The sequence below is a fragment of the Tamandua tetradactyla genome, chromosome 2 (genome assembly GCF_023851605.1).
Source record: "Tamandua tetradactyla isolate mTamTet1 chromosome 2, mTamTet1.pri, whole genome shotgun sequence".
NCBI lineage: Eukaryota > Metazoa > Chordata > Mammalia > Pilosa > Myrmecophagidae > Tamandua > Tamandua tetradactyla.
Window position 1 is genome coordinate 114685709 of NC_135328.1, and position 24153 is coordinate 114709861.

The 24153-nt window shown below is 42.3% G+C and overlaps 1 long non-coding RNA gene across 1 annotated transcript; it reads right to left on the bottom strand.

The window, feature by feature from the left end:
- Window positions 1-18300: 18300 nt before the first annotated feature.
- Window positions 18301-23928, bottom strand: LOC143661553 (uncharacterized). Its single transcript, XR_013164689.1, has 3 exons — window positions 23877-23928; window positions 23131-23196; window positions 18301-18631 (listed from the first exon to the last, which is right to left on the bottom strand). It is a non-coding gene; the product is annotated as an uncharacterized LOC143661553 (long non-coding RNA).
- Window positions 23929-24153: the final 225 nt, after the last annotated feature.

Below are 24153 nucleotides of genomic sequence, written 5' to 3' on the forward strand. Positions count from 1 at the left end.
TAAGTCTTCTGAACCATCCATGCTGCGAGAAAGCTGGGCCCATGGAGGGGCCACATATAGGACCACTAGTGGGTTGCCCTGGTCACCCTCTCAGCCCAGCACAAGCGTCTGGATGATTCCAACTCCCAGCTGCTGAGTACCCTCAGCCTTCAAATATTTCCAGCTGAGGCCCCACCCATTATGAGCTTAGATGAGCCATCCCTGTTTTGCCCTTTCCTAATTCCTGGCTTACAGGAATCATGGGCATGATAAGAGGATTGTTGTCTTATATTGTAGAGAGCCGCTTTCCGGGTTTGGCCTAGTGGACACGCTGCAGCCTGCTCTAGAGTTCCCCCCGCCCATCGAGTGAGCTAAGATGGCGCTCACATCCTGCTTTTGCAAATGACGCACACGCCCACCAACCCTATCTTCCAATCACCTCTGTATACGTGGCACTAACCTATTGGGTTTGGGCACAGTATATAAGAGGTTACCCGGACGGGGTGGGCGGAGACGACCCGCAGGGAGCCGTACCTGACGGCCGCATAGAGGTTGTTCCCCCGCGGGAAATTTCGCCCGCGCGGAACCTGTAACAGAGAATGCAAGCTTAACTCCAGTAAAGGTCTGTGCTTACAACTGCTACGTGTCTTGGACCTGTGTTTCTCACCAGCGCGGATTTGTCTGCGTCTGTCTCTCTCTCCCTCCTGTTCCCTCCGCCGGCCGGGGACCAGAAGCTGAGCGAGAAGTCGCGGACAAGTGGTGGCCCGTACGGGGAACCCTTCTGCTGCCTTTTCTCGAGCTGGTGAGGACGCGCATCCTGAGCTCGCAGCGGACTTCCCGCGTTTGATCACCGCGAGAAGGTGAGTACTTCTTATTACGTGAGAGTTAAGGGCTGTGGGCGTTCAGGTAGCCCCAGTGAATCGGGAGAGCTCCCCGATTGATTAAAGTACAGTGCCGACTGCAAACATGGGGCAGTCAGGAAGTTCACCTTTGTTAGCTCCCTTAAAGACCCTTTTAGCGGACGGCTCCTGTGAAAGTGAGCCGCCCACTTGCAAGCCGCCAGAGTCAGACGTTAGTTCGGACGACTCTGACTCGGAGTCAGATAGTAATGAGACCGAGGGTGCAGACGCGCCTCCGCCGATCGATTGGGGGAGGCCCCCTGTCTCACCCACGCAGCCTTCCGCTCCGCCAGCGCCCCCGGGGATGCAACAGTTTCCGGTGAATGGTTTTGGTGATCTCGCCAAAAACCCTCACCACGGGCTCCCTCTGGTGGCCGAATCAGGTAATTACAGTGGCCCTCCTTTGCGAGACCCGGAACCCCTTACAGGCTGGTCGGGGGAGAGGCAGTTACAGCCGTACCCCCCGCCTGCGTACGCGAGCCCTCGAGACCTTACGTCACCAAGTGATGGAGGGAGACATTTCTGGAAATGGAACCCCTTTTCAGCCTTTAGACCTTTCGGTATGATGGGTGGTTGCCAGCCGCTTAAGCCAGAACCAGTCTCAGAGATGTACCCGGTTATTATCAATCCCCAAGGTAATAACCAGTATGAGCCATATGATTACAAAATTTTAAAGGAATTGAGGCAGGCTGTCCATCAGTATGGCCCCAATGCCCCTTATACCCTGAACATGATTGAAAACCTCTCCGCCCTGAATCATACACCCGCAGATATTTTTCAGCTGGCCCGTGCTTGTTTACCACAGGGCCGGTATATAGATTGGAAAGCATGGTTTGAGGAGCTAGCTGAGGAACAAGCCGCAAAAAACGCAGCGGGGAGACATGGCGGGTGGAATGCAGATATGCTATTGGGGAAAGGTGCCCACTCCCAGAATCAAACAGGGTTCCCTCAAGAAGTCTACGCCCAGATTTTCCGCTGTTTCGTAGGAGCCTGGAAAAAGCTGACAGGTGAGGGAGAGGCTCAAGCCTCACTCAGCAACATACATCAGGGCCCCACAGAACCCTTCGTGGATTTTGTAGCCAAAATGCAAACTGCGGCTGAGAGAATTTTCTCAGATCCAGGAGTGGCAGAGACTGTAGTTAAACAAATGATATTTGAGCAGTGCAACAAGGAATGTAAAGTTATCCTAGCACAAAACAGAGGGAAAAGCTTGACAGAATGGGTTCGGCTCTGCAGGGATGCTGGTAGCCCGTTAACTAATGCAGGTCTAGCTGCCATGCTAGCCAGCTCCTTACAAGTAGCTGCAAAGAAATCCAAAGACCTAGGAACAAAGCCAAGAGGATGTTATCATTGTGGCCAGTTGGGACACATTAAGAGAAACTGTCCCAATAAAGGCCAACCACCTGCCACTCAACAGTTTGGTAGACCATATGCGGCAACCAGGCTATGTGGCCGTTGCCACAAGGGACCCCATCGCGCAGAAGACTGTAGGTCAGCCTTCAATGCGCAGGGTGTGCACCTTTCTGGCCGTCCTGAACAGGACCCAAAAAACGGGCAGAGGGGGTCCACCCTTTCGGTGGACCCCCCTGCATGCCATCCGGCGACACAACACCCGTCCAAATTCGCGCATCCCCTGGATCAGCAGGACTGGACCTCTGTGCCACCTCCAGGCTTGTACTGACCCCCTCCATGGGTGTCCAGTTGATAGGGACCTCCTTTAAAGGGCCCTTACCAACGAAGACTGTTGGGCTTATAATAGGGAGGGCATCCACAGCCCTGAAAGGACTAACAGTCATACCAGGCGTTGTAGATTCAGATTTCACAGGTTACGCCCAAGTTATGGTACAATCTCAGCAAGGTACTCTGGTCATTGCAAAAGGTGATAAGCTGGCACAGCTCTTGCTCTTACCCAGCTTACATACATTCTTTCCGAGTAGACCCAGACAGAGAAGAGATAAGGGATTTGGGTCTTCTGGAGAAGTTTTTGAGGGCCTCCATATGTCTCTGGAGTCTCGACCCATGCTGACTATTAAGGTACAAGGCAGATCCTTCCTGGGCCTGCTAGATACCGGGGCCGATCGATCAATTATAAGACAACAAGACTGGCCCTCCACCTGGCCGACGTGCAAGGCGGAGGACACCATTAGAGGAATAGGCCAGGTCTCAGCACCCATGCTGAGTGCTACTGCCCTCCACTGGGCAGATGAAGAAGGACATCAAGGCAGTTTTCAACCTTATGTACTACCCTTGCCTGTGTCCTTATGGGGAAGAGACATTCTAGCCCAGATGGATGTTACATTGACCAGTAACTGCTCTCCGGCCTCTAAGCATCTCTTAAAAGGAATGGGATATGTCCCTGGCAAAGGCTTAGGAGCCTCATTGCAGGGACACACCATGCCCGTACAGACTGCTTCCAATTTTAATAGACTAGGCCTGGGTTTTTCCTAGGGGCCACTGAGGGGAGACTCCCACCCACACCTATAAAACTAAAGTGGAAGACCAGTACCCCAGTGTGGGTGCCTCAGTGGCCCTTACCAAAAGAAAAACTCTCAGCATTGCATACTCTAGTGTCTATACAGCTAAAAGAGAGCCACATCATTCCCTCCACATCGCCTTGGAACACACCCGTATTTGTCATAAAGAAAAAATCAGGCAGATGGAGATTGTTACATGATTTAAGAGCCATTAATAATTGCATGGAGTCCTTAGGACCTGTTCAGATGGGGTTGCCCCTTCTCTCAGCTCTGCCAGAGCATTGGTCTATTTTCATCTTAGACATCAAAGACTTACTAAAGAAACAGAAAGGGGGAATAGGTCACGGCCTGTCCCCAAAAGCTCAACTGTCTATAGCCTTGTTTACGTACAATTTTTTAAATGAAAATGCACAAGGAATGACACCTGCCCTACAGCACACCACTCCGAGTCCTCCACATAGAGGTCTAGTCCGTTGGAAGGATGTCCTGTCAGGACAATGGCAAGGCCCTGACCCAGTGCTCAGCTGGGCCAGAGGCTCTGTTTGTGTTTTTCCCCAGGAGCCAGGACGTCAACCAGTGTGGGTTCCGGAAAGACTGGTGAGAACCGTGACATCGCCCGAGGAGGCCACGGAGCTGTTGCCTAAAAAACCAACAAGCCTTCAACCTGAACCATCAGATCAGGCCTCCAACTCTGCTGATGACGGCGGCAACTGACGAGATAGCAACGAAAGCGCCGGTCACCCTTCGATTGTTTAGAAGGGGGACCAGTTTTAATAACCCCCGTTGCCTTCGACCTTTCCAAACTGGGCGAGACTGTACAAAGTCTGTGGAACCGAGTCACCTCTTGGTTCTCTTGGCCCAATTTGACTACTTGGATTCTCGTGGCAGTGGGACTATTAGTGGGCTTAGTCACTGTTAAATGTTTGTTAGAACGCTTGTTCCAGACACAGCAGCAACTACGTGTTTCTACCATGTTAGCTATGTCTTCCCAGTCAAATGTGGGTGTGCGTCCCTCCTCGATAGATAGCCCGTCTGAGTCACCTGGGGCAAAGCTCTTGTCAGCAAGGTTTGTTGCAGGCTCCCTGGCCACTACCCGTGTTTAGCTAGGCACCAGAGGCTGTTAATTTTGCGCGCCTAGCCGCCTCGACGGTGGAGCTGCGGCCGCAGTCCTGGCCAGACTGGGCTTGGCTCTAGCCATTGCACCGAGGCCTCCGCAGCGTTTCCTATGCCCTGGCTGTCGCTCTCATAATCCCCGCTTGACCCAGTTGCGAGGCGAAGCACTGCAGGGAGGAGTCACGTGGTATCCAGTTCACGGACTCTCCGGTCTCTATATGAGGTGAGCATTCTGGTCGGTGCCAGAGGTTCAGCCGCAAGATGGCTGGAGCCTAGTCCAGACTCCCCAAAGCACCAAACTATGTTGTGAGCCACTCAGGCCCACGGGAGCACCATCATCAATAGAGACACTGGGTACAAGAATACGGTCTACGGACCATGCCTCTTATAAAAACAAAAAGGGGGAGATGTAGAGAGCCGCTTTCCGGGTTTGGCCTAGTGGACACGCTGCAGCCTGCTCTAGAGTTCCCCCCGCCCATCGAGTGAGCTAAGATGGCGCTCACATCCTGCTTTTGCAAATGACGCACACGCCCACCAACCCTATCTTCCAATCACCTCTGTATACGTGGCACTAACCTATTGGGTTTGGGCACAGTATATAAGAGGTTACCCGGACGGGGTGGGCGGAGACGACCCGCAGGGAGCCGTACCTGACGGCCGCATAGAGGTTGTTCCCCCGCGGGGCATCTTGTCCCGCGCGGAACCTGTAACAGAGAATGCAAGCTTAACTCCAGTAAAGGTCTGTGCTTACAACTGCTACGTGTCTTGGACCTGTGTTTCTCACCAGCGCGGATTTGTCTGCGTCTGTCTCTCTCTCCCTCCTGTTCCCTCCGCCGGCCGGGGACCAGAAGCTGAGCGAGAAGTCGCGGACATTATATCACTAAGGTAGAGTGGTTAGTTACATGGACTCTGTGGGAAACAGGAAGAAGAGTATGGAAGACTGCTTGGCTCAGATCTTACCTGATCTTGAAGCAGGTTAAATGAACAGGCTATAGAAACCCATTGAAGGGCTTTGTGGAAGGGAATGGCTTACTCAAACAGTGCTTTAAGAAAAAAAACCTCCAGAACAGTCCAGGACATATTGGTGGATGGCGGCTAGAGGATAAAGGTGAGGAAACTCCTTATGAGCCTCTTGGACTAATTTAGATGAGAAGTTATCTCAGGTAAGCTCTGGCTGTAGGAACTGAAAAGAAGGCTCAATGCAAGATACTCTGGTAAGTTAGAATGGACAGAATTGCTTCCTCACCCCTCCATGGTTTCCAGCCCAAATTTGAGATGACTGAGAACAAATGTGGTATGTTTGGAACCTGGCTGGGCACATGCCTCACAAAAGAAGGACTTTCTGCTCTAATTCAGCCTGAAGTTTCTCGTCAACCAGTAGAATAATGAAACACACAGCTACTTTGGGGTGAGACTGTGTTCTATGTGGGTAGATGGGTGGTGGTGCTCAAAAAAGAGCTGAATTAGTGGGGAACAAAAGGACGAATACCTGGAACAGATCTGGGAGGATGGGCAGGCAACATTTTCCCTAAGAACACTAGAGTAAGGTTGGCCTACTTTACAGCCTACCCTGGCCCAACTGGCCAATGCCTTCTATTGGCATATTTCCCTTCCCTCTATCACTTCCCCACACTCTACAGCACCTCCTAAGATCAGTTCCCAAGTAAACTATGTGTACTCCCATCCATGTGCTATGCTCTTGAGGACATCATGCCTCAGGTGAAAAAAAAAAGGCAAATGATGCACAGTCCACTCCTCTCCTTGCCCCATAACAAAACCTTTGTCTGAAATAAGGGAGCACATAGTCTTGGCCATCTTCTTGTTTCTCAAGAAATGTTTTAGCTTCCTGGCTGTAAAACAAATATGATACAATGGGTTGGCTTAACAACAGGAAATGTACTGGTTCACGATTTCAGAGGGTTCTCTCAGCTTCTAATAGAAGCTACTCAGTTCTTTGCATCCTCTGACAAAACTGCTTTTAAGTTCTGCTCCCTCTAATGACTAGATGACATTAAGACAAGATCTAAGCATCTGCTGTGTGTGAACACACCTCAATGGGTGCCCCCTTCCCAATTAACATGCAGTTAACCATGTTAGAACACGGAGCAATCCACAGGCTCTATGGGAAGTGAGTACTGCTCCCTGCTTTGTAGAATCAGCTTTTGATGGAGACAAAGCAGCTTATCTTCTATGCATTTCTTTACACCTCCCTAGCACTTTGAAGTCAGAAGTAGAGGCTGAGAGGACAGTAAAAATAGGACCCTAAGGTCCTAAGGACATGCAGATCTGAACTGTTTCCCTCTGGCTAATTTGGTAGCCCATTTGAAAACTGGAATCCAGCTATTTAGTAGGTATTCATTATGATTTCCTTTTGGTGCCTCCCTTTCAGGGCATCAGATCATGTCAAGAGTGCAGGATTTTGTAAAGCAAGGGTCATTCTTTGTTGGGGGCCAGCAGGCACTCAAGAGGGGCAATAATAGGTGTGTAGACTTGTGCCTATTGCAGAGCTCATTCTAGGTGCATGCCTGTCAATGAATAAAAAAGGTTTCTTCAACATTTTATTCATGTTTCTCCTTCTTTGACTGTTTCATAGTAAGCAAACTCCTCCCCCAAATCCCACGTGAAATCAAGAATAGTCAGGGATCGAATCATGCCCCCCACCAAGACATATTCAAGTCCTAACTTCTGGCCCCATGAATGTGAATTTGTTTGTAAACGGGATCTTTAAAGGTCCTATTAAGATGAGGCCAAGTAAACTCAGCATGGGACTTAATCTGACTGCAGTCCTTATAAGCAGAGAAAATTTAGACAGAAACAAAGATGACTGAATATCAGCCAGAGGAAACTAAGGAGTGAGAAGAAGACAGATCAGCACATGATGGAGGCAGAGATTCAACCACCACCTGAATGCTACAGACTTCGGAGAATGCATGGCCTGCCAATACCCTGATGTTGGATGTCTAGCTTCTAAAACTGTGAATCAATGAATTCCTATTGTTTATGTCCTCCAGTCTGGTATTTGTTACAGCAGCCCTACATACTAAGAAGGAATACCTTTCTCCTTGAATCCTCTTCCTTTTCTTTCACTCTTTCTTCCCATCTTTTCTTCCTCCTTTCCCTTTCCAGTTTTCCTCTTCTCTACTTCTGCTTCAGAAAATATCTTGCTTAATCAAATCACATGGGTTCCAAGCTTGGTTTTACCATTTATAAACTAGATGACCTGCAAAGTCACTTGACCCCGCTGAATGTTATGGTTTGTCCATAAAATGAGATGAGACTACTTCATGGTTGGCTGTGAGGCTTGAAGGGGATGATCAATGTAGAACGTCTGATCTGGGTCACACTAAATACAGTTCCCTTTTTCCTCCTTCCACGTTCTTCTTGCCTGAAATTGTAAATGAGTAGGAATAACAGACCACCTCTAGAAAACTTGCCTCTAAATGCCTTTCTAAGGTCTTGGGCTGCAATGGTTAAGGAAGAATCAGAAACCTGGGGTTCCTGATAGATGATAAGACAAATCTCAGCCCCATTCCCAGAGGGCCAAAGCATATGACCTGGGGACTAAGTTTCCAGGTGATTTGGATGTGTTGGCAGGCTTGGGAATCACCTCCCTAGAGGTTTAGATTTTAGGTTTAATTCCCTTTACTGGATAAATTCATTGGTTTAAAATTTTTCATCAGTATTGGCTTCCAGTTTCTAATAGACTAGTTGTTAAATTAAAGATGTTTTTCTCTGCTGCACATACTGTATGTTTTTGCAAGAGTGAGTTGCGGAAGATGAAGATGGCGGCTTAGTAAGGTACGTGCGTCTTAGTTCCTCCTCCAAAGCAACTACTAGGTGAACTGAAACAGTGCAGAACAGCTCCCGGGGCTACGGCAGGGAATGGACACACAGCGTACCCCAGTCTGGACTGGCTAGTCTGACTGCGAGACTCGGCTGCGGTGAGATCCCCGAGCGGCACGCAATTTCCCGAGCAGCGGCAGCTGCGGCGCCGGAGCTACTCCCTCCCTCCTTCCTGGGCCGGCTTCGAGTCTCGGAGAGGCAAGTTTCCCAAGCCGAGGTGGCCGGTGCCCCTCTTTTGCGGGCGGCTTCGAGTCTCAGCTTCGAGTCCGCGGCTACGAGTCTCGGATCAGAGGGCTATCCAAGCCGCGGAGGCCCTCCCCCGCGGGCGGATTCCTGGTCTGGTGGGGAATTCCCTGGGCCCGCTGTGGCCAGCGACCAGCCACAGGGTCCGCTCAAGCCACGGCGGCTGACGTCCCCAACTCGCGCGGCCCCCTGAACCAACGGAGAAAATTGGATCGAAAATCCCCAGGCCGCGGAGATCGGTGACCAGGGGGATCCATTCCAAACACGTGAGACAAACGTGTGCCACCAGCGCCACCTACTGGGCAGGATAAGAAAAACAGAACCCTGAGATTTCACAGAAAAATCTTACAACCTTGTTGGGTCCGACACCCAGGGAAATCTAACTAAATGCCCAGACGCCAGCAGCAGAAGATAACGGTCCACGCTCAGAAGATTGAGAATATGGCCCAGTCAAAGGAACAAACCAATAGTTCAAATGAGATACAAGAGCTGAGACAACTAATGCTGAATATATGAACAGAAATGGAAAACCTCTTCAAAAATGAAATCGATAAATTGAGGGAGGACATGAAGAGGACATGGGCTGAACATAAAGAAGAAATAGAAAAACTGAAAAAACAAATCACAGAACTTATGGAAGTGAAGGATAAAGTAGAAAAGATGGAAAAAAAATGGATACCTACAATGATAGATTTAAAGAGACAGAAGATAGAATTAGTGATTTGGAGGATGGAACATCTGAATTCCAAAAAGAAACAGAAACTATCGGGAAAAGAATGGAAAAATTTGAACAGGGTATCAGGGAACTCAAGGACAATATGAACCACACAAATATACGTGTTGTGGGTGTCCCAGAAGGAGAAGAGAAGGGAAAAGGAGAAGAAAAACTAATGGAAGAAATTATCACTGAAAATTTCCCAAGTCTTATGAAAGACCTAAAATTAGAGATCCAAGAAGTGCAGCGCGCCCCAAAGAGATGAGACCCAAATAGGCGTTCTCCAAGACACTTACTAGTTAGAATGTCAGAGGTCAAAGAGAAAGAAAGGATCTTGAAAGCAGCAAGAGAAAAACAATCCATCACATACAAGGGAAACCCAATAAGACTATGTGTAGATTTCTCAGCAGAAACCATGGAAGCTAGAAGACAGTGGGATGATATATTTAAATTACTAAAAGAGAAAAACTGCCAACCAAGACTCCTATATACAGCAAAATTATCCTTCAAAAATGAGGAAGAAATTAAAACATTTATAGACAAAAAGTCACTGAGAGAATTTGTGACCAAGAGACCAGCTCTGCAAGAAATACTAAAGGGAGCACTAGAGTCAGATACAAAAAGACAGAAGAGAGAGGTATGGAGAAGAGTGTAGAAAGAAGGAAAATCAGATATGATATATATAATACAAAAGGCAAAATGTTAGAGGAAAATATTATCCAAACAGTAATAACACTAAATGTCAATGGACTGAATTCCCCAATCAAAATACATAGATTGGCAGAATGGATTAAAAAACAGGATCCTTCTATATGCTGTCTAGAGGAAACACATCTTAGATCCAAAGATAAACATAGGTTGAAAGTGAAAGGTTGGGAAAAGATATTTCATGCAAATAACAACCAGAAAATAGCAGGAGTGGCTATACTAATATCCAACAAATTAGACTTCAAATGTAAAACAGTTAAAAGAGACAAAGAAGGACACTATATACTAATAAAAGGAACAACTAAACAAGAAGACATAGCAATCATAAATATTTACGCACCGAACCAGAATGCCCCAAAATACGTGAGGAATACACTGCAAACACTGAAAAGGGAAATAGACTCATATACCATAATAGTTGGTGACTTCAATTCACCACTCTCATCAATGGACAGAACATCTAGACAGAGGATCAATAAAGAAATAGAGAACCTGAATATTACTATAAATGAACTTGACTTAACAGACATTTATAGGACATTACATCCCACAACAGCAGGATACACCTTTTTTTCAAGTGCTCATGGATCATTCTCAAAGATAGACCATATGCTGGGTCACAAAGCAAGTCTTAACAAATTTAAAAAGATTGAAATCATACACAACACTTTCTCGGATCATAAAGGAATGAAGTTGGAAATCAATAATAGGCAGAATGCCAGAAAATTCACAAATACCTGGAGGCTCAACAACACACTCTTAAACAACGAGTGGGTCAAAGAAGAAATTGCAAGAGAAATTAGTAAATACCTAGAGGCAAATGAAAATGAAGACACAACATATCAAAACTTATGGGACGCAGCAAAGGCAGTGCTAAGAGGGAAATTTATTGCCCTAAATGCCTATATCAGAAAAGAAGAAAAGGCAAAAATGCAGGAATTAACTGTCCACTTGGAAGAACTGCAGAAAGAACAGCAAACTAATCCCAAAGCAAGCAAAAGGAAAGAAATAACAAAGATTAGAGCAGAAATAAATGAAATTGAAAACATGAAAACAATAGAGAAAATCAATAAGACCAGAAGTTGGTTCTATGAGAAAATCAACAAGATTGATGGGCCCTTAGCAAGATTGACAAAAAGAAGAAGAGAGAGGATGCAAATAAATAAGATCAGAAATGGAAGAGGAGACATAACTACTGACCTCACAGAAATAAAGGAGGTAATAACAGGGTACTATGAACAACATTACGCTAATAAATACAACAATTTAGAAGAAATGGACAGGTTCCTGGAAAGACATGAACAACCAACTTTGACTCAAGAAGAAATAGACGACCTCAACAAACCAATCACAAGTAAAGAGATTGAATTAGTTATTCAAAAGCTCCCTAAAAAGAAAAGTCCAGGACCAGACGGCTTCACATGTGAATTCTATCAAACATTCCAGAAGGAATTAGTACCTACTCTCCTCAAACTCTTCAACATAATCGAAGTGGAGGGAAAACTACCTAATTCATTCTATAAAGCCAACATTACCCTCATACCAAAACCAGGCAAAGATATTTCAAAAAAAGAAAACTACAGACCAATCTCTAATGAATACAGATGCAAAAATCCTCAATAAAATTCTAGCAAATCGTATCCAACAATACATTAAAAGAATTATACATCATGACCAAGTAGGATTCATCCCACGTATGCAAGGATGGTTCAACATAAGAAAATCAATTAATGTAATACACCATATCAACAAATCAAAGCAGAAAAATCACATGATCATCTCAATTGATGCAGAGAAGGCATTTGACAAGATTCAACATCCTTTCCTGCTGAAAACACTTCAAAAGATAGGAATACAAGGGAACATCCTTAAAATGATAGAGGGAATATATGAAAAACCCACAGCTAATATCATCCTCAATGGGGAAAAATTGAAAACTTTCCCCCTAAGATCAGGAACAAGACAAGGATGTCCACTATCACCTCTATTATTCAACATTGTGTTGGAAGTTCTAGCCAGAGCAATTAGGCAAGAAAAAGAAATACAAGGCATCAAAATTGGAAAGGAAGAAGTAAAACTATCACTGTTTGCAGACGATATGATACTATATGTAGAAAACCCAGAAAAATCCACAACAAGATTACTAGAGCTAATAAATGAGTACAGCAAAGTAGCAGGCTACAAGATCAACATTCAAAAATCTGTAGCTTTTCTATACACTAGTAATGAACAAGCTGAGGCGGAAATCAAAAAACGAATCCCATTTACAATCGCAACTAAAAGAATAAAATACCTAGGAATAAATTTAACCAAAGAGACAAAAAACCTATATAAAGAAAACTACAAAAAACTGTTAAAAGAAATCACAGAAGACCTAAATAGATGGAAGGGCATACCGTGTTCATGGATTAGAAGACTAAATATAGTTAAGATGTCAATCCTACCTAAATTGATTTACAGATTCAATGCAATACCAATCAAAATCCCAACAACTTATTTTTCAGAAATAGAAAAACCAATAAGCAAATTTATCTGGAAGGGCAGGGTACCCCGAATTGCTAAAAACATCTTGAGGAAAAAAAACGAAGCTGGAGGTCTTGCGCTGCCTGACTTTAAGGCATATTATGAAGCCACAGTGGTCAAAACAGCATGGTATTGGCATAAAGATAGATATATCGACCAATGGAATCGAATAGAGTGCTCAGATATAGACCCTCTCATCTATGGACATTTGATCTTTGATAAGGCAATCAAGCCAACTCACCTGGGACAGAACAGTCTCTTCAATAAATGGTGCCTAGAGAACTGGATATCCATATGCAAAAGAATGAAAGAAGACCCATCTCTCACACCCTATACAAAAGTTAACTCAAAATGGATCAAAGATCTAAAGATTAGGTCTAAGACCATAAAACAGTTAGAGGAAAATGTTGGGAGATATCTTATGGATCTTACAACTGTAGGTGGTTTTATGGACCTTAAACCTAAAGCAAGAACACTGAAGAAGGAAATAAATAAATGGGAGCTCCTCAAAATTAAACACTTTTGTGCATCAGAGAACTTCATCAAGAAAGTAGAAAGACAGCCTACACAATGGGAGACAATATTTGGAAACGACATATCAGATAAAGGTCTATATCCAGAATTTATAAAGAGATTATTCAACTCAACAACAAAAAGACAGCCAACCCAATTACAAAATGGGAAAAAGACTTAAACAGACACCTACCAGAAGAAGAAATACGGATGGCCAAGAGGCACATGAAGAGATGCTCAATGTCCCTGGCCATTAGAGAAATGCAAATGAAAACCACAATGAGATATCATCTCACACCCACCAGAATGGCCATTATCAACAAAACAGAAAATGACAAGTGCTGGAGAGGATGTGGAGAAAGAGGCACACTTATCCACTGTTGGTGGGAATGTCAAAGGGTGCAACCACTGTGGAAGGCAGTTTGGTGGTTCCTCAAAAAGCTGAATATAGAATTGCCATACGACCCAGCAATACCATTGCTAGGTATCTACTCAAAGGAATTAAGGGCAAAGACACAAACGGACATTTGCACACCAATGTTTATAGCAGCGTTATTTACAATTGCAAAGAGATGGAAACAGCCAAAATCTCCATCAACAGAAGAGTGTCTAAACAAACTGTGGTATATACATACGATGGAATATTATGCAGCTTTAAGACAAGATAAACTTATGAACCATGTAATAACATGGATGGACCTAGAGAATATTATGCTGAGTGAATCCAGCCAAAAACTAAAGGACAAATACTGTATGGTCCCACTGATGTGAACGGACATTCGAGAATAAACTTGAAATATGTCATTGGTAACAGAGTTCAGCAGGAGTTAGAAACAGGGTAAGACAATGGGTAATTGTAGCTGAAGGGATACAGACTGTGCAACAGGACTAGATACAAAAACTCAAAAATGGACAGCACAATAATACCTAATTGTAAAGTAATCATGTTAAAATACTGAATGAAGTTGCATCTGAGCTATAGGGTTTTTTTTGTTTTTGTTTGCTTGTTGGTTTGTTTGTTGTTGTTGTTTTTTACTATTACCACTACTTTTATTTCTTTTCTTTATATTAACATTTTATATCTTTTTCTGTTGTGTTGCTAGTTCCTCTAAACCGATGCAAATGTACTAAGAAACAATGATCATGCATCTATGTGATGATGTTAAGAATTACTGAGTGCATATGTAGAATGGTATGATTTCTAAGGGTTGTGTTAATTTCTTTTTTTTTTCTTTCCGTTAATAAAAAAATAAAAATTAAAAAAAAAAAAAAGAAATAGAGAATCTGAATATTACTATAAATGAGCTAGACTTAACAGACATTTATAGGACATTACATCCCACAACAGCAGGATACACCTTTTTCTCAAGTGCTCATGGATCATTCTCAAAGATAGACCATATGCTGGGTCACAAAGCAAGTCTTAACAAATTTAAAAAGATTGAAATCATACACAACACTTTCTCGGATCATAAAGGAATGAAGTTGGAAATCAATAATAGGCGGAGTGCCAGAAAATTCACAAATACGTGAAGGCTCAACACCACACTCCTAAACAACGAGTGGGTCAAAGAAGAAATTGCTAGAGAAATTAGCAAATACCTTGAGGCGAATGAAAATGAAAACACAACATATCAAAACTTATGGGACGCAGCAAAGGCAGTGCTAAGAGGGAAATTTATTGCCCTAAATGCCTATATCAGAAAAGAAGAAAAGGCAAAAATGCAGGAATTAACTGTCCACTTGGAAGAACTGCAGAAAGAACAGCAAACTAATCCCAAAGCAAGCAAAAGGAAAGAAATAACAAAGATTAGAGCAGAAATAAATGAAATTGAAAACATGAAAACAATAGAGAAAATCAATAAGGCCAGAAGTTGGTTCTATGAGAAAATCAATAAGATTGATGGGCCCTTAGCAAGATTGACAAAAAAAAGAAGAGAGAGGATGCAAATAAATAAGATCAGAAATGGAAGAGGAGACATAACTACTGACCTCACAGAAATAAAGGAGGTAATAACAAGATACTATGAACAACTTTATGCTAATAAATACAACAATTTAGAGGAAATGGACGAGTTTCTGGAAAGACATGAACAACCAACTTTGACTCAAAAAGACATTGATGACCTCAACAAACCAATCACAAGTAAAGAAATTGAATCAGTCATTCAAAAGCTTCCTAAAAAGAAAAGTCCAGGACCAGACGGCTTCACATCTGAATTCTATCAAACATTCCAGAAAGAATTAGTACCAACTCTCCTCAAACTCTTCAAAAAAATCGAAGCGGAGGGAAAACTACCTAATTCATTCTATGAAGCCAACATCACCCTCATACCAAAACCAGGCAAAGATATTTCAAAAAAAGAAAACTACAGGCCAATCTCTCTAATGAATATAGATGCAAAAATCCTCAATAAAATTCTAGCAAATCGTATCCAACAACACATTAAAAGAATTATACATCATGACCAAGTAGGATTCATCCCACGTATGCAAGGATGGTTCAACATAAGAAAATCAATTAATGTAATACACCATATCAACAAATCAAAGCAGAAAAATCACATGATCATCTCAATTGATGCAGAGAAGGCATTTGACAAGATTCAACATCCTTTCCTGTTGAAAACACTTCAAAGGATAGGAATACAAGGGAACTTCCTTAAAATGATAGAGGGAATATATGAAAAACCCACAGCTAATATCATCCTCAATGGGGAAAAATTGAAAACCTTCCCTCTAAGATCAGGAACAAGACAAGGATGTCCATTATCACCACTATTATTCAACATCGTGTTGGAGGTTCTAGCCAGAGCAATTAGACAAGAAAAAGAAATACAAGGCATCAGAATTGGAAAGGAAGAAGTAAAACTATCACTGCTTGCAGACGATATGATACTATACGTCAAAAACCCGGAAAAATCCACAACAAAACTACTAGAGCTAATAAATGAGTACAGCAAAGTAGCAGGTTACAAGATCAACATTCAAAAATCTGTAGCATTTCTATACACTAGCAATGAACAAGTGGAGGGGGAAATCAAGAAACGAATTCCATTTACAATTGCAACTAAAAGAATAAAATACCTAGGAATAAATTTAACTAAAGAGACAAAAAACCTATATAAAGAAAACTACAAAAAACTGCTAAAAGAAATCACAGAAGACCTAAATAGATGGAAGGGCATACCGTGTTCACGGATTGGAAGACTTAATATAGTTAAGATGTCAATCCTACCTAAATTGATTTACAGATTCAATGCAATACCAAGCAAAATCCCAACAACTTATTTTTCAGAAATAGAAAAACCAATAAGCAAATTTATCTGGAAGGGCAGGGTGCCCCGAATTGCTAAAAACATTTTGAGGAAAAAAAACGAAGCTGGAGGTCTTGCACTGCCTGACTTTAAGGCATATTATGAAGCCACAGTGGTCAAAACAGCATGGTATTGGCATAAAGATAGATATATCGACCAATGGAATCGAATAGAGTGCTCAGATATAGACCCTCTCATCTATGGACATTTGATCTTTGATAAGGCAATCAAGCCAACTCACCTGGGACAGAACAGTCTCTTCAATAAATGGTGCCTAGAGAACTGGATATCCATATGCAAAAGAATGAAAGAAGACCCATCTCTCACACCCTACACAAAAGTTAACTCAAAATGGATCAAAGATCTAAAGATTAGGTCTAAGACCATAAAACAGTTAGAGGAAAATGTTGGGAGATATCTTATGGATCTTACAACTGTAGGTGGTTTTATGGACCTTAAACCTAAAGCAAGAACACTGAAGAAGGAAATAAATAAATGGGAACTCCTCAAAATTAAACACTTTTGTGCATCAAAGAACTTCATCAAGAAAGTAGAAAGACAGCCTACACAATGGGAATCAATATTTGGAAACGACATATCAGATAAAGGTCTAGTATCCAGAATATATAAAGAGATTGTTCAACTCAACAACAAAAAGGCAGCCAATCCAATTACAAAATGGGAAAAAGACTTGAACAGATACCTCTCAGAAGAGGAAATACAAATGGCCAAAAGTCACATGAAGAGATGCTCAATGTCCCTGGCCATTACAGAAATGCAAATCAAAACCACAATGAGATATCATCTCACACCCACCAGAATGGCCATTATCAACAAAACAGAAAATGACAAGTGCTGGAGAGGATGCGGTAAAAGAGGCACACTTATCCACTGTTGGTGGGAATGTCAAATGGTGCAACCACTGTGGAAGGCAGTTTGGCGGTTCCTCAAAAAGCTGAATATAGAATTGCCATACGACCCAGCAATACCACTGCTGGGAATCTACTCAAAGGAATTAAGGGCAAAAACTCAAACGGACATTTGCACACCAATGTTTATAGTAGTGTTATTTACAATTGCAAAGAGATGGAAACAGCCAAAATGTCCATCAACAGACAAGTGGCTAAACAAACTGTGGTATATACATACGATGGAATATTATGCAGCTTTAAGACTGGATAAACTTATGAAGCATGTAATAACATGGATGGACCTAGAGAATATTATGCTGAGTGAGTCCAGCCAAAAACTAAAGGACAAGTACTGTATGGTCCCACTGATGTGAACGGACATTCGAGAATAAACTTGAAATATGTCATTGGTAACAGAGTCCAGCAGTAGTTAGAAACAGGGTAAGATAATGGGTAATTGAAGCTGAAGGGATACAGACTGTGCAACAGGACTAGTAACAAAAACTCAAAAATGGACAGCACAATAATACCTAATTGTAAAGTAATCATGTTAAAACACTGAATGAAGCTGCATCCGAGCTATAGGTTTTTGTTTTGTTTTCTTCTTACTATTATTACTTTTATTTTATTTTTTCTCTATATTAACATTCTATATCTTTTTCGGTTGTATTGCTAGTTCTTCTAAACCGATGCAAATGTACTAAGAAACGATGATCATGCATCTATGTGATGATGTTAAGAATTACTGATTGCATATGTAGAACGGTATGATTTCTAAAAAAAAAAAAAAAAATGGACAGCACAATACTACCTAATTGTAATGTAATTATGTTAAAACACTGAATGAAGCTGCATCTGAGCTATAGTTTATTTTTATTTTTTTTCGTATATATTTTGTATTTTTTATTTTTATTTCTTCTCTATATTATCATTTTATTTCTTTTTCTGTTGTCTTGCTATTTCTTTTTCTAAATTGATGCATATGTACTAAGAAATGATGATCATACATCTATGTGATGATATTAAGAATTACTGATTGCATATGTAGAATGGAATGATTTCTAAATGTTGTGTTAGTTAATTTTTTTAATTAATAAAAAAATGTAAAAAAAAAAAAGAGTGAGTTGCATCAATTTCCCAGGGAACTGAAAGTAGACCACGTCTGGGGATCTTGATTGAATTAAATTCAGTTTTAACCACCTTGGAGCTCATGACTTGCATTTCTAAAACACACTGGTGTCTTCCCTGTAGATCACATAGCCTTTCTTTGGTCACCAGGTAGCCTTGGCTTCTTACACTTGTCATCTTGCTCTCTGGTCTACTACAAAAGCTGTGCTGATGCTCCAAGTCAGTGATTCTCAGTGGCAGACTCAATTGATGCTGCTTAATATTTCTGGATCAAGAAATAGAAGTTTAAGTATATTTAAAAATATAAAGGCAAACCTAGAAGAACCAAAAGATTACATAACAAAAATTTAGGGGTATATATACAGAAAATATGGCAGGTAGTTTAAGGGAAGAAGGTTCTTCTCATTATTCATGGTGGAGATGTCAATAGATACTGTCTAAAGTTAATAAATTAAGAAATGAAGGTCTGATAGTCCCTGAATGTTATCTAAAATATGCAGGCCCCTACAGTTATAAGGGACCTGATAACTCACATATTGTCAAAATATGTACATATTTCCTAATTACATGAACATTGATAACATTAATTTCCACTAAAACTTCCGTTTCTCCTTGATATTTGTGGTTATCTCTACCTATCACACTAATTCATTCAATTGGATGATTGATCTTTAATGAAATGGGTTTTATGTAAGCTCTAAAGTGATGCATAGGAGCTATGTGAATCACACGTGAGAATGTGGTGCAGTGAAGCCAGTTAACCCCTGAGAAGGGTAAACCTGACAAGGATAAGAAAATATAGTCACTTCAGAGAGAATGGATTTGAATATGAACAAATAAAGAGGAGATCTTGGGAAAATTTATGAGCTCTTCAAGCACTCTTGTGAAAATGACTATTCTATGACAGAGCTGTGAAAGCCAAATATGAAATAAAAGATGTCGGAACTGGCAATTGTAAAATTTTGTCTGAAAAATGACTCCCCAAGCCCTTCAAATGCTTGATTTGTTCTTTACTCTCTCTAAGAATTAGTGTGTATTTGCCATGATAATGTAAGCTTTATTAAATAAAAATTGCATTTATTTTTATAATTTTTGGTTTCAATTTTCACGATAATCTCCTGGTCAACATTTACTATGAAATGCTGATCTCTGTGTTAAGTGGATTCACAGTAAGTGGCTTGTTTCCAGTGCCAATTATTCTTGGACAATAAGGACCTCCCATCTCAGTAAATTATTTAGACAGATGGTTATAGCCAATAGTTTAAAACAGAAGCCACTGAGAAAGTGAATCCCTCTGCAGAATGTGATAGAGCAACAAAGGGATGGAAAGGAGGGAGGGTGACTTTTGATTGCGTACATTGCCGTATTGTTTGAACTTGTTTTATTTCACTGTATTTTATTTTTCTGAGGACAAATATTATGCTTAAAATTTGATAGTTTCCTTATTTGAAAATACAATTGGTGCGTAACTGGTAAAAAAAAAAGGGCCCTGATGTAAGCTCTAATGCCCCCCCAACCCCGAGGAGATTCTGGCAGATGCCTTTGGTGCCCCATCCATATCCTCTCAACACCCATTGCCCTGCATGTGCTGGCAGCTTGCTACTGAGCTTATATGACTTTCTCTGGCTGAGGCTTTCTCTGGCTGCTAGGTCCATACATGGGGCAAGCCACATGCAGGGGAGTTGATGCTCCAGGAAGTGGCCCTCCGCCATGATGGACTGGAAATGCAAGGCTAATATTCCAGCTTCCATCCCTTGGATGGGACATCTTTGAGGAATGGTCTACAGCATTCCCCACTCTATACCCCAACCCTGACATCCCCAGCAAGACTGAGCCCCACTAGCCTATAGTGGCAACCTGCTCACAAACACATTCTCTCTTGGCTTCCTTGCCTTCTCTGCCTCATTTCCTCACTCCACTACTCCTTAGGATCACCTCCAAAATAACCATCTTGCTCTTGAATCCTTGTCTACTTCTGGAGGAAATCAGCCTATGATATAAGTTTTAGGATGCACATCTGACAGATTAACTGCCTTCCTACTTTGAGCAAGCAAAGTGGTTTGAGGAAGTTCTGATTAAGCGTGCACTTTTAACAGTCAGGGGTTATGGGACGGGGATGGAGAGTGGAGAGGGAAGTCTTTCCAGGTGTCAGGTCCCACACACCCAGATGCACATGGAACAGGAGGAATTCTTCTTCCCATATACTTTCTAGAGGGACTAGCACAATGGCCTTCATCGTCCGTCCCTCACTTGTTTGTTGGAGAGAACTAGAAGAATGACAATGCCAGGAAAGAAGTGCCAGAAGGTTGGTCTGCTTTCATTCTTTCCACCCTGACAGAATCTGGAGCCCACTGCTGCTGGAGCGTTCCAAAGCACAAAAGCCCATGTTTTAAGGGGTCTCTCAGAGTCCCTCGGTCTGGATGCAATGCACAGACTCTTTGGTTTAGTTCTCCAGAATGTGAATCGACAGTAGGCTACAAATCTCAACAACCGCAGCAGCTTCTGTTCTTGGTGGGAAATTATTACATGGGTTTGAAAGGCTGTTCAGGTTCTTGCAGAATGCTTCGCAAACATGTTGTGCCAGGATAACATGTGTATCAGCTGCTCAGTTCTTGTGTTCTTGAGGATGCAACAGGATTTTAGACATGAAAAGATGATGTTGCTTGTGACTTCTTTGACCAGTAGAGTACGGTGGATGTAACTCTATGCTGATCTCTGGGCCCTGTCCTTCAAACATTGCAAGATTCTCTTGGAATACTCTCTCTGGTTACCATGTAAGAAGTCCAACAGCCATGAGACTATGGTGTTGGTGAGGGTATGAACAGGTTCTCTGGTCAACAGTCCCAGATGACCCCTGCCTTCCAGGCATCCTGCCAAGGTGGCACATGCATGTGAAGTCATCTTGGACCCTTCAGACCAATCCATCTACCAGCTGAATGGTACACTGTGGTCTCAGGCAAAGCTACATGAAGCAGAAGAATCACTTGGCTGAGTCCAGCCTAAATTCCTGGCCTATAAAATTGTGAAATCTAATAACACAGTGGTTGTTTTAAGTCACTAAATTTTGGGCTACCTAGATTTGCAGCAATAGATAATTAAAATCAATATGTTAGATAAACACCTCAACATTTAAAATGTACTCTCATTAACATTCTGTAAACTAATGTTCTCTGCAGCTGGAAATATACTCAGAACCATAATTTCCTTAAACATGATTTTTCAGTTGAAAATATACAGACTTCTAATCTTCTAATGACTCTATAACAAAATTTTCAACTCCTCATGTGGTCTGTTGATTACATTAAATGCCATAAATGTTCCTGTCTCCCAGTATGTTCTCCTCCCACATTGCCTCTGGACCTGGTTTTTGTTGACTTGATTTCTTCAATGGGACTGTAGCAAAGTTTATACAAGCAGAAGTTTGAAAATGTGCTTGTTAATTTCTGCTGCTTCTTTTTGACCCCTGCTACCACCAAGACCACATGTCCACGCTAACCTACTGGAAGGATGTGAAAGAGACAGAGGAGAGACAAGACCTCCCAGCTAAGTCCAACCTAGACTAACCAGCCCACAGCCAACCTACTAGCTGGCTGCAGGTACATGAGCTAGTCCGGTTATATCAGCCAAGTCAGGCTCAGATCAGCAGTCACCCTGTTGATCCACTGATTTGTGAGAAATAATGAAGGATTGATGTTTGAAACTGCTAAATTTGGGGTGGTTTGTTATACAGCATTATTGTGACAATAGATAACTGATATTTTCCATTCAAGGTCTTCTATAGTCTGCTTAGTATCACCTCCTTTGATACTACCTTTTCACTCCTCCTCTACTATCCATTACCCTTTATCATCAGAATGAAATAAAAAATTAAAGCAAAACGTTTATAGCATGTATGCTTTTACATATTCATCCACTGTTTGGATGGTCCCCTCTGTCTGGGCTGACCCAACCATTCATCCCTAGGTTGGGTTCCTGAAACACAATTTAGTTTTCAAAAATAAAATCTGAGCTCTTTTGAGAGAATCCCTTCCTGACCTTCAATACTAGTTTTCTATTGCTGCTTTAATAAATTACCACAAACCTAGCAGCTTAACATAAAACAAATTTATGCTTTTACAGAAATGTTTCAGGAAAATGACACAGATGGACTGGATCTGGAATTTGGAACTGGAAAAGTGTCAGGAACTAAAAGGCCCTAGGAGTCAGCTACTCTCTCTTCCTCCTTAGCCACAGACCCCTTCTTTCATAGATCTCTGCAGATTTCTATGCGTCCTGGCTTACTTAGGTTATTCATGGCCTGGTTTCTTCTGCTTACACAGAGTTTATGCTTCTCCAATTGCTTGAGCTTTCACATGACTATCAATCTCTCTGATTTTCCCTTTTCAAATTCTAGAGGGAGAAAGTCAGCTCAGTCCATTCCCTCTTATTAGACAAGACCATACCATAGTTGCTGGCAAGTTTATGCATTTGGATGCCTTTGGATTAGGTGTTTATTCCTAGTCCAATCCATAAAGGCTGTGCAGCAAAGGGGCCAAGTGCTCTCAAATTAGGCAGGAGGAGCTGTGGACAGAGTGATTTTCCTTAGAGGGGACTCTGGGTGAGCAGGCATCAAGTGACATAGCATACTGAGTTAATGTAGAGAGTATGGACCAAGCAGGAAAGTAGGGGAAAAAAAAAAAAAACCTTGGAAAATTATCTACAGACTTACAAAGATAAAAGCTAAATCAAGTTTGAAGGAATCAAATAAAAACGTGAAAATCATACCTTTCAGTGTTAACACTAGTTTTCAGGAAGATCTCTTGGAAGAATAATGGAATTTTGATTTCAGGTCTGGAGCAAACATTTCAAGAAATCAAACAGTTTAGTCGGTAGAATGCAGGGCTGAGAAAGAAAATGTGTATAAACAATGCCTAGCTTTGCTTTAGTGCTTAACTAGAGGCCAGCTTCCCACTTACCAATGGCAGGGGGGTCATTAATGCCTTTAGATAGAATTAGACCAGGAAACCAAACCCAGAAGACCCAGAGCCATTTCAGGGAACTCATCTTTAAGAACCAGTTCCACTGGAGCCACTGCTGGTGCCAATTTTTTTTATCACTCAGGGTTCAATTAGAGAAGATCATTGGGAGACTTTATATGCATGATTTCTTACAGGATTTGCCCTTACACAATTGTGAGAGCTGGTTAAGCAGTCTCTGTGCTGCCACTGCCTCTTATGCTGGAGTTTGAAGCACAGAGGAGAAGAGGTCAGGAAAGGTAAGATGGAGGTATATATAGTGTCAGGCACCAAAGGCATGTGGGAGCCCCAAATAGAAGCTGGAACCCAAAAAGAGAGACTGAAGCCTTGTTCCGTTCTTGTTGCCTTTGATTTTGGGGGCATGGACTCTTCAACCTGACACACACATGGCCTAGGAGGTAGTAACCCTGAAGGAGGGTCTGGAGGAAGGTGGGGCACTTGCAGAACTGGCTGCTGCCCTATGCGTCGAGAAACGCTGAAAGTTAAGCAACGTACATGAGTGCCAAGATGGCTGCTGTTCCACTTCCGCCCTCCGCATCTCCCATGAGTCTCTCTTGACACGACCTTTACCGGAAATACGTGGGGAAGGGAGTTCTGGGAAACGTGATTTAGCCTCGCCAAGTCAGCACTGCGCAAGCCATCTCAGTTTGTGTGAATTTGTTTCTCAGTTTCTTGAGTAAACAGGTCTGTGGTTTTAAAGTCTCAAGGGAGACTCTTATTTCGTGATTACTGATTTCTCTATACGGAACTGCAGAGACAAGAGAGTTTGCTT